The following is a 19,382-nucleotide window of genomic DNA, read 5'->3' on the forward strand; positions in this document are numbered from 1 at the left end:
TAAAATATGAAAGTACACCAAGTATATCTTATATACTGTACATAAAATATAAAATTTCACCAAATATATAGTATATACTGTACATAAAATATCAAATTTCAGGAAACATATCTTATTTACTGTAAATAAAATATCAAATGTCACCAAATATATACTATATACTGTACATAAAATATGAAAGTACACCAAATATATCTTATATACTGTACATAAAATATAAAATTTCACCAAATATATATTATACACTGTACATAAAATATCAAATGTCACCAAATATATACTATATACTGTACATAAAATATAAAATTTCAAAAAATATATATTATATACTGTACATAAAATATAAAATTTCAAAAAATTTATATTATATACTGTACATAAGATATCAAATTTCAACAAATATATATTATATACTGTATATAAAATGTCAAAAGTCACCAAATATATACTATATACTGTACACAAAATATGAAAGTACACCAAATATATATTATATACTGTACATAAAATATAAAATTTCAAAAAATATATATTATATACTGTACATAAAATATCAAATGTCACCAAATATATACTATATACTGTAAATAAAATATGAAAGTACACCAAATATATATTATATACGGTATATAAAATATGAAATTTCACCAAATATATATTATATACTATAAATAAAATATCAAATTTCAACAAATATATACTATATACTGTACATAAAATATCAAATGTCACCAAATATATACTATATACTGTACATAAAATATGAAAGTACACCAAATATATCTTATATACTGTACATAAAATATAAAATTTCACCAAATATATATTATATACTGTACATAAAATATCAAATTTCAACAAATATATATTATATATTGTATATAAAATATCAAATGTCACCAAATATATACTATATACTGTACATAAAATATGAAAGTACACCAAATATGTATTATATACTGTACATAAAATATAAAATTTCACCAAATATATATTATACACTGTACATAAAATATCAAAGGTCACCAAATATATACTATATACTGTACATAAAATATGAAAGTCCACCAAATATATATTATATACTGTACATAAAATACAAAATTTCAAAAAATATATATTATATACTGTACATAAAATATCAAATTTCACCAAATATATATTATATACTGTATATAAAATATCAAATTTTACCAAACATATATTATATACTATACCTATAATGTCAAATTTCACCAAATATGTAGTATATACTGTACTTAAAATATCAAATTTCAAGAAACATATCTTATTTATTGTATATAAAATATCAAATGTCACCAAATATACACTATATACTGTACATAAAATATGAAAGTACACCAAATATATATTATATACTGTACATAAAATATAAAATTTCACCAAATATATATTATACACTGTACATAAAATATCAAATGTCACCAAATATATACTATATACTGTACATAAAATATGAAATTACACGAAATATATATTATATACTGTACATAAAATATAAAATTTCAAAAAATATATATTATATACTGTACATAAGATATCAAATTTCAACAAGTATATATTATATACTGTATATAAAATGTCAAGTCACCAAATATATACTATATACTGTACACAAAATATGAAAGTGCGCCAAATATATATTATATACTGTACATAAAATATAAAATTTCAAAAAATATATATTATATACTGTACATAAAATATCAAATGTCACCAAATATATACTATATACTGTACATAAAATATGAAAGTACAACAAATATATATTATATACGGTATATAAAATATGAAATTTCACCAAATATATATTATATACTATAAATAAAATATCAAATTTCAACAAATATATATTACGTACTGTACATAAAATATCAAATGTCACCAATATATACTATATAATGTACATAAAATATGAAAGTACACCAAATATATCTTATATACTGTACATAAAATATAAAATTTCACCAAATATATAGTATATACTGTACATAAAATATCAAATTTCAGGAAACATATCTTATTTATTGTACATAAAATATCAAATGTCACCAAATATATACTATATACTGTACATAAAATATGAAAGTACACCAAATATATCTTATATACTGTACATAAAATATAAAATTTCACCAAATATATATTATATACTGTACATAAAATATCAAATTTCAACAAATATATATTATATATTGTATATAAAATATCAAATGTCACCAAATATATACTATATACTGTACATAAAATATGAAAGTACATCAAATATGTATTATATACTGTACATAAAATATAAAATTTCACCAAATATATATTATACACTGTACATAAAATATCAAATGTCACCAAATATATACTATATACTGTTCATAAAATATGAAAGTACACCAAATATATATTATATACTGTACATAAAATATAAAATTTCAAAAAATATATATTATATACTGTACATAAGATATCAAATTTCAACAAATATATATTATATACTGTATATAAAATGTCAAAAGTCACCAAATATATACTATATACTGTACACAAAATATGAAAGTACACCAAATAAATATTATATACTGTACATAAAATATAAAATTTCAAAAAATATATATTATATACTGTACATAAAATATCAAATGTCACCAAATATATACTATATACTGTAAATAAAATATGAAAGTACACCAAATATATATTATATACGGTATATAAAATATGAAATTTCACCAAATATATATTATATACTATAAATAAAATATCAAATTTCAACAAATATATATTATATACTGTACATAAAATATCAAATGTCACCAAATATATACTATATACTGTACATAAAATATGAAAGTACACCAAATATATCTTATATACTGTACATAAAATATCAAATTTCACCAAATATATATTATATACTGTATATAAAATATCAAATTTCACCAAACATATATTATATACTGTACCTATAATGTCAAATTTCACCAAATATATAGTATATACTGTACATAAAATATCAAATTTCAAGAAACATATCTTATTTATTGTATATAAAATATCAAATGTCACCAAATATACACTATATACTGTACATAAAATATGAAAGTACACCAAATATATATTATATACTGTACATAAAATATAAAATTTCACCAAATATATATTATACACTGTACATAAAATATCAAATGTCACCAAATATATACTATATACTGTACATAAAATATGAAATTACACGAAATATATATTATATACTGTACATAAAATATAAAATTTCAAAAAATATATATTATATACTGTACATAAGATATCAAATTTCAACAAGTATATATTATATACTGTATATAAAATGTCAAGTCACCAAACATATACTATATACTGTACACAAAATATGAAAGTGCGCCAAATATATATTATATACTGTACATAAAATATAAAATTTCAAAAAATATATATTATATACTGTACATAAAATATCAAATGTCACCAAATATATACTATATACTGTACATAAAATATGAAAGTACACCAAATATATATTATATACGGTATATAAAATATGAAATTTCACCAAATATATATTATATACTATAAATAAAATATCAAATTTCAACAAATATATATTATGTACTGTACATAAAATATCAAATGTCACCAAATATATACTATATACTGTACATAAAATATGAAAGTACACCAAATATATCTTATATACTGTACATAAAATATAAAATTTCACCAAATATATAGTATATACTGTACATAAAATATCAAATTTCAGGAAACATATCTTATTTATTGTACATAAAATATCAAATGTCACCAAATATATACTATATACTGTACATAAAATATGAAAGTACACCAAATATATCTTATATCCTGTACATAAAATATAAAATTTCACCAAATATATATTATATACTGTACATAAAATATCAAATTTCAACAAATATATATTATATATTGTATATAAAATATCAAATGTCACCAAATATATACTATATACTGTATATAAAATATGAAAGTACACCAAATATGTATTATATACTGTACATAAAATATAAAATTTCACCAAATATATATTATACACTGTACATAAAATATCAAATGTCACCAAATATATACTATATACTGTTCATAAAATATGAAAGTACACCAAATATATATTATATACTGTACATAAAATATAAAATTTCAAAAAATATATATTATATACTGTACATAAGATATCAAATTTCAACAAATATATATTATATACTGTATATAAAATGTCAAAAGTCACCAAATATATACTATATACTGTACACAAAATATGAAAGTACACCAAATATATATTATATACTGTACATAAAATATAAAATTACAAAAAATATATAATATATACTGTACATAAAATATCAAATGTCACCAAATATATACTATATACTGTACATAAAATATGAAAGTACACCAAATATATATTATATACGGTATATAAAATATGAAATTTCACCAAATATATATTATATACTATAAATAAAATATCAAATTTCAACAAATATATATTATATACTGTACATAAAATATCAAATGTCACCAAATATATACTATATACTGTACATAAAATATGAAAGTACACCAAATATATCTTATATACTGTACATAAAATATAAAATTTCACCAAATATATAGTATATACTGTACATAAAATATCAAATTTCACGAAACATATCTTATTTACTGTACATAAAATATCAAATGTCACCAAATATATACTATATACTGTACATAAAATATGAAAGTACACCAAATATATCTTATATACTGTACATAAAATATAAAATTTCACCAAATATATATTATATACTGTACATAAAATATCAAATTACAAGAAATATATATTATATATTGTATATAAAATATAAAATGTCACCAAATATATACTATATACTGTACATAAAATATGAAAGTACAGCAAATATGTATTATATACTGTACATAAAATATAAAATTTCACCAAATATATATTATACACTGTACATAAAATATCAAAGGTCACCAAATATATACTATATACTGTACATAAAATATGAAAGTCCACCAAATATATATTATATACTGTACATAATATATAAAATTTCAAAAAATATATATTATATACTGTACATAAAATATCAAATTTCACCAAATATATATTATATACTGTATATAAAATACCAAATTTCACCAAACATATATTATATACTGTACCTATAATGTCAAATTTCACCAAATATATAGTATATACTGTTCATAAAATATCAAATTTCAAGAAACATATCTTATTTATTGTATATAAAATATCAAATGTCACCAAATATACACTATATACTGTACATAAAATATGAAAGTACACCAAATATATATTATATACTGTACATAAAATATAAAATTTCACCAAATATATATTATACACTGTACATAAAATATCAAATGTCACCAAATATATACTATATACTGTACATAAAATATGAAAGTACACGAAATATATATTATATACTGTACATAAAATATAAAATTTCAAAAAATATATATTATATACTGTACATAAGATATCAAATTTCAACAAGTATATATTATATACTGTATATAAAATGTCAAGTCACCAAATATATACTATATACTGTACACAAAATATGAAAGTACACCAAATATATATTATATACTGTACATAAAATATAAAATTTCAAAAAATATATATTATATACTGCACATAAAATATCAAATGTCACCAAATATATACTATATACTGTACATAAAATATGAAAGAACACCAAATATATATTATATACGGTATATAAAATATGAAATTTCACCAAATATATATTATATACTATAAATAAAATATCAAATTTCAACAAATATATATTATATACTGTACATAAAATATCAAATGTCACCAAATATATACTATATACTGTACATAAAATATGAAAGTACACCAAATATATCTTATATACTGTACATAAAATATAAAATTTCACCAAATATATAGTATATACTGTACATAAAATATCAAATTTCAGGAAACATATCTTATTTATTGTACATAAAATATCAAATGTCACCAAATATATACTATATACTGTACATAAAATATGAAAGTACACCAAATATATCTTATATGCTGTACATAAAATATAAAATTTCACCAAATATATATTATATACTGTACATAAAATATCAAATTTCAACAAATATATATTATATATTGTATATGAAATATCAAATGTCACCTAATATATACTATATACTGTACATAAAATATGAAATTACACCAAATATGTATTATATACTGTACATAAAATATAAAATTTCACCAAATATATATTATACACTGTACATAAAATATCAAATGTCACCAAATATATACTATATACTGTTCATAAAATATGAAAGTACACCAAATATATATTATATACTGTACATAAAATATAAAATTTCAAAAAATATATATTATATACTGTACATAAGATATCAAATTTCAACAAATATATATTATATACTGTATATAAAATGTCAAAAGTCACCAAATATATACTATATACTGTACACAAAATATGAAATTACACCAAATATATATTATATACTGTACATAAAATATAAAATTTCAAAAAATATATATTATATACTGTACATAAAATATCAAATGTCACCAAATATATACTATATACTGTACATAAAATATGAAAGTACACCAAATATATATTATATACGGTATATAAAATATGAAATTTCACCAAATATATATTATATACTATAAATAAAATATCAAATTTCAACAAATATATATTATATACTGTACATAAAATATCAAATGTCACCAAATATATACTATATACTGTACATAAAATATGAAAGTACACCAAATATATCTTATATACTGTACATAAAATATAAAATTTCACCAAATACATAGTATATACTGTACATAAAATATCAAATTTCAGGAAACATATCTTATTTATTGTACATAAAATATCAAATGTCACCAAATATATACTATATACTGTACATAAAATATGAAAGTACACCAAATATATCTTATATACTGTACATAAAATATAAAATTTCACCAAATATATATTATATACTGTACATAAAATATCAAATTTCAACAAATATATATTATATATTGTATATAAAATATCAAATGTCACCAAATATATACTATATACTGTACATAAAATATGAAAGTACACCAAATATGTATTATATACTGTACATAAAATATAAAATTTCACCAAATATATATTATACACTGTACATAAAATATCAAAGGTCACCAAATATATACTATATACTGTACATAAAATATGAAAGTCCACCAAATATATCTTATATACTGTACATAAAATATAAAATTTCAAAAAATATATAGTATATACTGTACATAAAATATCAAATTTCACCAAATATATATTATATACTGTATATAAAATATCAAATTTCACCAAACATATATTATATACTGTACCTATAATGTCAAATTTCACCAAATATATAGTATATACTGTACATAAAATATCAAATTTCAAGAAACATATTTATTGTATATAAAATATCAAATGTCACCAAATATACACTATATACTGTACATAAAATATGAAAGTACACCAAATATATATTATATACTGTACATAAAATATAAAATTTCACCAAATATATATTATACACTGTACATAAAATATCAAATGTCACCAAATATATACTATATACTGTACATAAAATATGAAAGTACACCAAATATATCTTATATACTGTACATAAAATATAAAATTTCAAAAAATATATATTATATACTGTACATAAGATATCAAATTTCAACAAGTATATATTATATACTGTATATAAAATGTCAAGTCACCAAATATATACTATATACTGTACACAAAATATGAAAGTACACCAAATATATATTATATACTGTACATAATATATAAAATTTCAAAAAATATATATTATATACTGTACATAAAATATCAAATGACACCAAATATATACTATATACTGTACATAAAATATGAAAGAACACCAAATATATATTATATATGGTATATAAAATATGAAATTTCACCAAATATATATTATATACTATAAATAAAATATCAAATTTCAACAAATATATATTATATACTGTACATAAAATATCAAATGTCACCAAATATATACTATATACCGTACATAAAATATGAAAGTACACCAAATATATCTTATATACTGTACATAAAATATAAAATTTCACCAAATATATAGTATATACTGTACATAAAATATCAAATTTCAGGAAACATATCTTATTTATTGTACATAAAATATCAAATGTCACCAAATATATACTATATACTGTACATAAAATATGAAAGTACACCAAATATATCTTATATGCTGTACATAAAATATAAAATTTCACCAAATATATATTGTATACTGTACATAAAATATCAAATTTCAACAAATATATATTATATATTGTATATGAAATATCAAATGTCACCAAATATATACTATATACTGTACATAAAATATGAAATTACACCAAATATGTACTATATACTGTACATAAAATATAAAATTTCACCAAATATATATTATACACTGTACATAAAATATCAAATGTCACCAAATATATACTATATACTGTTCATAAAATATGAAAGTACACCAAATATATATTATATACTGTACATAAAATATAAAATTTCAAAAAATATATATTATATACTGTACATAAGATTTCAAATTTCAAGAAATATATATTATATACTGTATATAAAATGTCAAAAGTCACCAAATATATACTATATACTGTACACAAAATATGAAATTACACCAAATATATATTATATACTGTACATAAAATATAAAATTTCAAAAAATATATATTATATACTGTACATAAAATATCAAATGTCACCAAATATATACTATATACTGTACATAAAATATGAAAGTACACCAAATATATATTATATACGGTATATAAAATATGAAATTTCACCAAATATATATTATATACTATAAATAAAATATCAAATTTCAACAAATATATATTATAAACTGTACATAAAATATCAAATGTCACCAAATATATACTATATACTGTACATAAAATATGAAAGTACACCAAATATATCTTATATACTGTACATAAAATATAAAATTTCACCAAATACATAGTATATACTGTACATAAAATATCAAATTTCAGGAAACATATCTTATTTATTGTACATAAAATATCAAATGTCACCAAATATATACTATATACTGTACATAAAATATGAAAGTACACCAAATATATCTTATATACTGTACATAAAATATAAAATTTCACCAAATATATATTATATACTGTACATAAAATATCAAATTTCAACAAATATATATTATATATTGTATATAAAATATCAAATGTCACCAAATATATACTATATACTGTACATAAAATATGAAAGTACACCAAATATGTATTATATACTGTACATAAAATATAAAATTTCACCAAATATATATTATACACTGTACATAAAATATCAAAGGTCACCAAATATATACTATATTCTGTAGATAAAATATGAAAGTCCACCAAATATATATTATATACTGTACATAAAATACAAAATTTCAAAAAATATATATTATATACTGTACATAAAATATAAAATTTCACCAAATATATAGTATATACTGTACATAAAATATCAAATTTCACGAAACATATCTTATTTACTGTACATAAAATATCAAATGTCACCAAATATATACTATATACTGTACATAAAATATGAAAGTACACCAAATATATCTTATATACTGTACATAAAATATAAAATTTCACCAAATATATATTATATACTGTACATAAAATATCAAATTACAAGAAATATATATTATATATTGTATATAAAATATAAAATGTCACCAAATATATACTATATACTGTACATAAAATATGAAAGTACAGCAAATATGTATTATATACTGTACATAAAATATAAAATTTCACCAAATATATATTATACACTGTACATAAAATATCAAAGGTCACCAAATATATACTATATACTGTACATAAAATATGAAAGTCCACCAAATATATATTATATACTGTACATAATATATAAAATTTCAAAAAATATATATTATATACTGTACATAAAATATCAAATTTCACCAAATATATATTATATACTGTATATAAAATACCAAATTTCACCAAACATATATTATATACTGTACCTATAATGTCAAATTTCACCAAATATATAGTATATACTGTACATAAAATATCAAATTTCAAGAAACATATCTTATTTATTGTATATAAAATATCAAATGTCACCAAATATACACTATATACTGTACATAAAATATGAAAGTACACCAAATATATATTATATACTGTACATAAAATATAAAATTTCACCAAATATATATTATACACTGTACATAAAATATCAAATGTCACCAAATATATACTATATACTGTACATAAAATATGAAAGTACACGAAATATATATTATATACTGTACATAAAATATAAAATTTCAAAAAATATATATTATATACTGTACATAAGATATCAAATTTCAACAAGTATATATTATATACTGTATATAAAATGTCAAGTCACCAAATATATACTATATACTGTACACAAAATATGAAAGTACACCAAATATATATTATATACTGTACATAAAATATAAAATTTCAAAAAATATATATTATATACTGTACATAAAATATCAAATGTCACCAAATATATACTATATACTGTACATAAAATATGAAAGAACACCAAATATATATTATATACGGTATATAAAATATGAAATTTCACCAAATATATATTATATACTATAAATAAAATATCAAATTTCAACAAATATATATTATATACTGTACATAAAATATCAAATGTCACCAAATATATACTATATACTGTACATAAAATATGAAAGTACACCAAATATATCTTATATACTGTACATAAAATATAAAATTTCACCAAATATATAGTATATACTGTACATAAAATATCAAATTTCAGGAAACATATCTTATTTATTGTACATAAAATATCAAATGTCACCAAATATATACTATATACTGTACATAAAATATGAAAGTACACCAAATATATCTTATATGCTGTACATAAAATATAAAATTTCACCAAATATATATTATATACTGTACATAAAATATCAAATTTCAACAAATATATATTATATATTGTATATGAAATATCAAATGTCACCTAATATATACTATATACTGTACATAAAATATGAAATTACACCAAATATGTATTATATACTGTACATAAAATATAAAATTTCACCAAATATATATTATACACTGTACATAAAATATCAAATGTCACCAAATATATACTATATACTGTTCATAAAATATGAAAGTACACCAAATATATATTATATACTGTACATAAAATATAAAATTTCAAAAAATATATATTATATACTGTACATAAGATATCAAATTTCAACAAATATATATTATATACTGTATATAAAATGTCAAAAGTCACCAAATATATACTATATACTGTACACAAAATATGAAATTACACCAAATATATATTATATACTGTACATAAAATATAAAATTTCAAAAAATATATATTATATACTGTACATAAAATATCAAATGTCACCAAATATATACTATATACTGTACATAAAATATGAAAGTACACCAAATATATATTATATACGGTATATAAAATATGAAATTTCACCAAATATATATTATATACTATAAATAAAATATCAAATTTCAACAAATATATATTATATACTGTACATAAAATATCAAATGTCACCAAATATATACTATATACTGTACATAAAATATGAAAGTACACCAAATATATCTTATATACTGTACATAAAATATAAAATTTCACCAAATACATAGTATATACTGTACATAAAATATCAAATTTCAGGAAACATATCTTATTTATTGTACATAAAATATCAAATGTCACCAAATATATACTATATACTGTACATAAAATATGAAAGTACACCAAATATATCTTATATACTGTACATAAAATATAAAATTTCACCAAATATATATTATATACTGTACATAAAATATCAAATTTCAACAAATATATATTATATATTGTATATAAAATATCAAATGTCACCAAATATATACTATATACTGTACATAAAATATGAAAGTACACCAAATATGTATTATATACTGTACATAAAATATAAAATTTCACCAAATATATATTATACACTGTACATAAAATATCAAAGGTCACCAAATATATACTATATACTGTACATAAAATATGAAAGTCCACCAAATATATCTTATATACTGTACATAAAATATAAAATTTCAAAAAATATATAGTATATACTGTACATAAAATATCAAATTTCACAAAATATATATTATATACTGTATATAAAATATCAAATTTCACCAAACATATATTATATACTGTACCTATAATGTCAAATTTCACCAAATATATAGTATATACTGTACATAAAATATCAAATTTCAAGAAACATATCTTATTTATTGTATATAAAATATCAAATGTCACCAAATATACACTATATACTGTACATAAAATATGAAAGTACACCAAATATATATTATATACTGTACATAAAATATAAAATTTCACCAAATATATATTATACACTGTACATAAAATATCAAATGTCACCAAATATATACTATATACTGTACATAAAATATGAAAGTACACCAAATATATCTTATATACTGTACATAAAATATAAAATTTCAAAAAATATATATTATATACTGTACATAAGATATCAAATTTCAACAAGTATATATTATATACTGTATATAAAATGTCAAGTCACCAAATATGTACTATATACTGTACACAAAATATGAAAGTACACCAAATATATATTATATACTGTACATAATATATAAAATTTCAAAAAATATATATTATATACTGTACATAAAATATCAAATGACACCAAATATATACTATATACTGTACATAAAATATGAAAGAACACCAAATATATATTATATATGGTATATAAAATATGAAATTTCACCAAATATATATTATATACTATAAATAAAATATCAAATTTCAACAAATATATATTATATACTGTACATAAAATATCAAATGTCACCAAATATATACTATATACCGTACATAAAATATGAAAGTACACCAAATATATCTTATATACTGTACATAAAATATAAAATTTCACCAAATATATAGTATATACTGTACATAAAATATCAAATTTCAGGAAACATATCTTATTTATTGTACATAAAATATCAAATGTCACCAAATATATACTATATACTGTACATAAAATATGAAAGTACACCAAATATATCTTATATGCTGTACATAAAATATAAAATTTCACCAAATATATATTGTATACTGTACATAAAATATCAAATTTCAACAAATATATATTATATATTGTATATGAAATATCAAATGTCACCAAATATATACTATATACTGTACATAAAATATGAAATTACACCAAATATGTATTATATACTGTACATAAAATATAAAATTTCACCAAATATATATTATACACTGTACATAAAATATCAAATGTCACCAAATATATACTATATACTGTTCATAAAATATGAAAGTACACCAAATATATATTATATACTGTACATAAAATATAAAATTTCAAAAAATATATATTATATACTGTACATAAGATATCAAATTTCAAGAAATATATATTATATACTGTATATAAAATGTCAAAAGTCACCAAATATATACTATATACTGTACACAAAATATGAAATTACACCAAATATATATTATATACTGTACATAAAATATAAAATTTCAAAAAATATATATTATATACTGTACATAAAATATCAAATGTCACCAAATATACACTATATACTGTACATAAAATATGAAAGTACAACAAATATATATTATATACTGTACATAAAATATAAAATTTCACCAAATATATATTATACACTGTACATAAAATATCAAATGTCACCAAATATATACTGTATACTGTACATAAAATATGAAAGTACACCTAATATATATTATATACTGTACATAAAATACAAAATTTCAAAAAATATATATTATATACTGTACATAAAATATCAAATTTCACCAAATATATATTATATACTGTATATAAAATATCAAATTTCACCAAACATATATTATATACTATACCTATAATGTCAAATTTCACCAAATATGTAGTATATACTGTACTTAAAATATCAAATTTCAAGAAACATATCTTATTTATTGTATATAAAATATCAAATGTCACCAAATATACACTATATACTGTACATAAAATATGAAAGTACACCAAATGTATATTATATACTGTACATAAAATATAAAATTTCACCAAATATATATTATACACTGTACATAAAATATCAAATGTCACCAAATATATACTATATACTGTACATAAAATATGAAAGTACACGAAATATATATTATATACTGTACATAAAATATAAAATTTCAAAAAATATATATTATATACTGTACATAAGATATCAAATTTCAACTAGTATATATTATATACTGTATATAAAATGTCAAGTCACCAAATATATACTATATACTGTACACAAAATATGAAAGTACACCAAATATATATTATATACTGTACATAAAATATAAAATTTCAAAAAATATATATTATATACTGTACATAAAATATCAAATGTCACCAAATATATACTATATACTGTACATAAAATGTGAAAGTACACCAAATATATATTATATACGGTATATAAAATATGAAATTTCACCAAATATATATTATATACTATAAATAAAATATCAAATTTCAACAAATATATATTATGTACTGTACATAAAATATCAAATGTCACCAAATATATACTATATACTGTACATAAAATATGAAAGTACACCAAAAATATCTTATATACTGTACATAAAATATAAAATTTCACCAAATATATAGTATATACTGTACATAAAATATCAAATTTCAGGAAACATATCTTATTTATTGTACATAAAATATCAAATGTCACCAAATATATACTATATACTGTACATAAAATATGAAAGTACACCAAATATATCTTATATACTGTACATAAAATATAAAATTTCACCAAATATATATTATATACTGTACATAAAATATCAAATTTCAACAAATATATATTATATATTGTATATAAAATATCAAATGTCACCAAATATATACTATATACTGTACATAAAATATGAAAGTACACCAAATATGTATTATATACTGTACATAAAATATAAAATTTCACCAAATATATATTATACACTGTACATAAAATATCAAAGGTCACCAAATATATACTATATACTGTACATAAAATATGAAAGTCCACCAAATATATATTATATACTGTACATAAAATATAAAATTTCAAAAAATATATATTATATACTGTACGTAAAATATCAAATTTCACCAAATATATATTATATACTGTATATAAAATATCAAATTTCACCAAACATATATTATATACTGTACCTATAATGTCAAATTTCACCAAATATATAATATATACTGTACATAATATATCAAATTTCAAGAAACATATCTTATTTATTGTATATAAAATATCAAATGTCACCAAATATACACTATATACTGTACATAAAATATGAAAGTACAACAAATATATATTATATACTGTACATAAAATATAAAATTTCACCAAATATATATTATACACTGTACATAAAATATCAAATGTCACCAAATATATACTGTATACTGTACATAAAATATGAAAGTACACCTAATATATATTATATACTGTACATAAAATATAAAATTTCAAAAAATATATATTATATACTGTACATAAGATATCAAATTTCAACAAGTATATATTATATACTGTATATAAAATGTCAAGTCACCAAATATATACTATATACTGTACACAAAATATGAAAGTACACCATATATATATTATATACTGTACATATAATATAAAATTTCAAAACATATATATTATATACTGAACATAAAATATCAAATGTCACCAAATATATACTATATACTGTACATAAAATATGAAAGTACACCAAATATATCTTATATACTGTACATAAAATATAAAATTTCACCAAATACATAGTATATACTGTACATAAAATATCAAATTTCAGGAAACATATCTTATTTATTGTACATAAAATATCAAATGTCACCAAATATATACTATATACTGTACATAAAATATGAAAGTACACCAAATATATCTTATATACTGTACATAAAATATAAAATTTCACCAAATATATATTATATACTGTACATAAAATATCAAATTTCAACAAATATACATTATATATTGTATATAAAATATCAAATGTCACCAAATATATACTATATACTGTACATAAAATATGAAAGTACACCAAATATGTATTATATACTGTACATAAAATATAAAATTTCACCAAATATATATTATACACTGTACATAAAATATCAAAGGTCACCAAATATATACTATATACTGTACATAAAATATGAAAGTCCACCAAATATATATTATATACTGTACATAAAATATAAAATTTCAAAAAATATATATTATATACTGTACATAAGATATCAAATTTCAACAAGTATATATTATATACTGTATATAAAATGTCAAGTCACCAAATATATACTATATACTGTACACAAAATATGAAAGTAAACCAAATATATATTATATACTGTACATAAAATATAAAATTTCAAAAAATATATATTATATACTGTACATAAAATATCAAATGTCACCAAATATATACTATATGCTGTACATAAAATATGAAAGTACACCAAATATATATTATATATGGTATATAAAATATAAAATTTCACCAAATATATATTATCTACTATAGATAAAATATCAAATTTCAACAAATATATATTATATACTGTACATAAAATATCAAATGTCACCAAATATATACTATATACTGTACATAAAATATGAAAGTACACCAAATATATCTTATATACTGTACATAAAATATAAAATTTCACCAAATATATAGTATATACTGTACATAAAATATCAAATTTCAAGAAACATATCTTATTTATTGTATATAAAATATCAAATATCACCAAATATATACTATATACAGTACATAAAATATGAAAGTACACCAAATATATATTATATACTGTACATAAAATATAAAATTTCACCAAATATATATTATACACTGTAAATAAAATATCAAATGTCGCCAAATATATACTATATACTGTACATAAAATATGAAAGTACACCAAATATATATTATATACTGTACATAAAATATAAAATTTCACCAAATATATATTATATACTGTACATAAAATATCAAATGTCACCAAATATATACTATATACTACACATAAAACATGAAAGTACGCCAAATATATATTATATACTGTACATAAAATATCAAATTTCAATAAATATATATTATATACTGTACATAAAATATCAAATTACACCAAATATAAATTATATACTGTATATAAAATATCAAATTTCACCAAACATATATTATATACTGTACCTATAATGTCAAATTTCACCAAATATATATTATATACTGTATATAAAATATCAAATTTCACCAAACATATATTATATACTGTACCTATAATGTCAAATTTCACCAAATATATAGTATATACTGTACATAAAATATCAAATTTCAAGAAACATATCTTATTTATTGTATATAAAATATCAAATGTCACCAAATATACACTATATACTGTACATAAAATATGAAAGTACACCAAATATATATTATATACTGTACATAAAATATAAAATTTCACCAAATATATATTATACACTGTACATAAAATATCAAATGTCACCAAATATATATTATATAATGTACATAAAATATGAAAGTAGACCAAATATATATTATATACTGTACATAAAACATAAAATTTCAAAAAATGTATGTTATATATAGTACATAAAATGTCAAATTTTAACAAATATATATTATATACTGTATATAAAATATCAAATGTCACCAAATATACACTATCTACTGTACATAAAATATGAAAGTACACCAAATATATATTATATACGATATATATAATATAAAATTTCACCAAATATATATTATACACTGTACATAAAATATCAAAGGTCACCAAATATATACTATATACTTTAGATAAAATATGAAAGTCCACCAAATATATATTATATACTGTACATAAAATACAAAATTTCAAAAAATATATATTATATACTGTACATAAAATATCAAATTTCACCAAATATATATTATATACTGTATATAAAATATCAAATTTCACCAAACATATATTATATACTATACCTATAATGTCAAATTTCACCAAATATGTAGTATATACTGTACTTAAAATATCAAATTTCAAGAAACATATCTTATTTATTGTATATAAAATATCAAATGTCACCAAATATACACTATATACTGTACATAAAATATGAAAGTACACCAAATGTATATTATATATTGTACATAAAATATAAAATTTCACCAAATATATATTATACACTGTACATAAAATATCAAATGTCACCAAATATATACTATATACTGTACATAAAATATGAAAGTACACGAAATATATATTATATACTGTACATAAAATATAAAATTTCAAAAAATATATATTATATACTCTACATAAGATATCAAATTTCAACAAGTATATATTATATACTGTATATAAAATGTCAAGTCACCAAATATATACTATATACTGTACACAAAATATGAAAGTACACCAAATATATATTATATACTGTACATAAAATATAAAATTTCAAAAAATATATATTATATACTGTACATAAAATATCAAATGTCACCAAATATATACTATATGCTGTACATAAAATATGAAAGTACACCAAATATATATTATATATGGTATATAAAATATAAAATTTCACCAAATATATATTATCTACTATAGATAAAATATCAAATTTCAACAAATATATATTATATACTGTACATAAAATATCAAATGTCACCAAATATATACTATATACTGTACATAAAATATGAAAGTACACCAAATATATCTTATATACTGTACATAAAATATAAAATTTCACCAAATATATAGTATATACTGTACATAAAATATCAAATTTCAAGAAACATATCTTATTTATTGTATATAAAATATCAAATATCACCAAATATATACTATATACAGTACATAAA

The sequence above is a fragment of the Gorilla gorilla genome, chromosome 3, assembly GCF_029281585.2.
Source record: "Gorilla gorilla gorilla isolate KB3781 chromosome 3, NHGRI_mGorGor1-v2.1_pri, whole genome shotgun sequence".
Classification (NCBI taxonomy): Eukaryota; Metazoa; Chordata; class Mammalia; order Primates; family Hominidae; genus Gorilla; species Gorilla gorilla.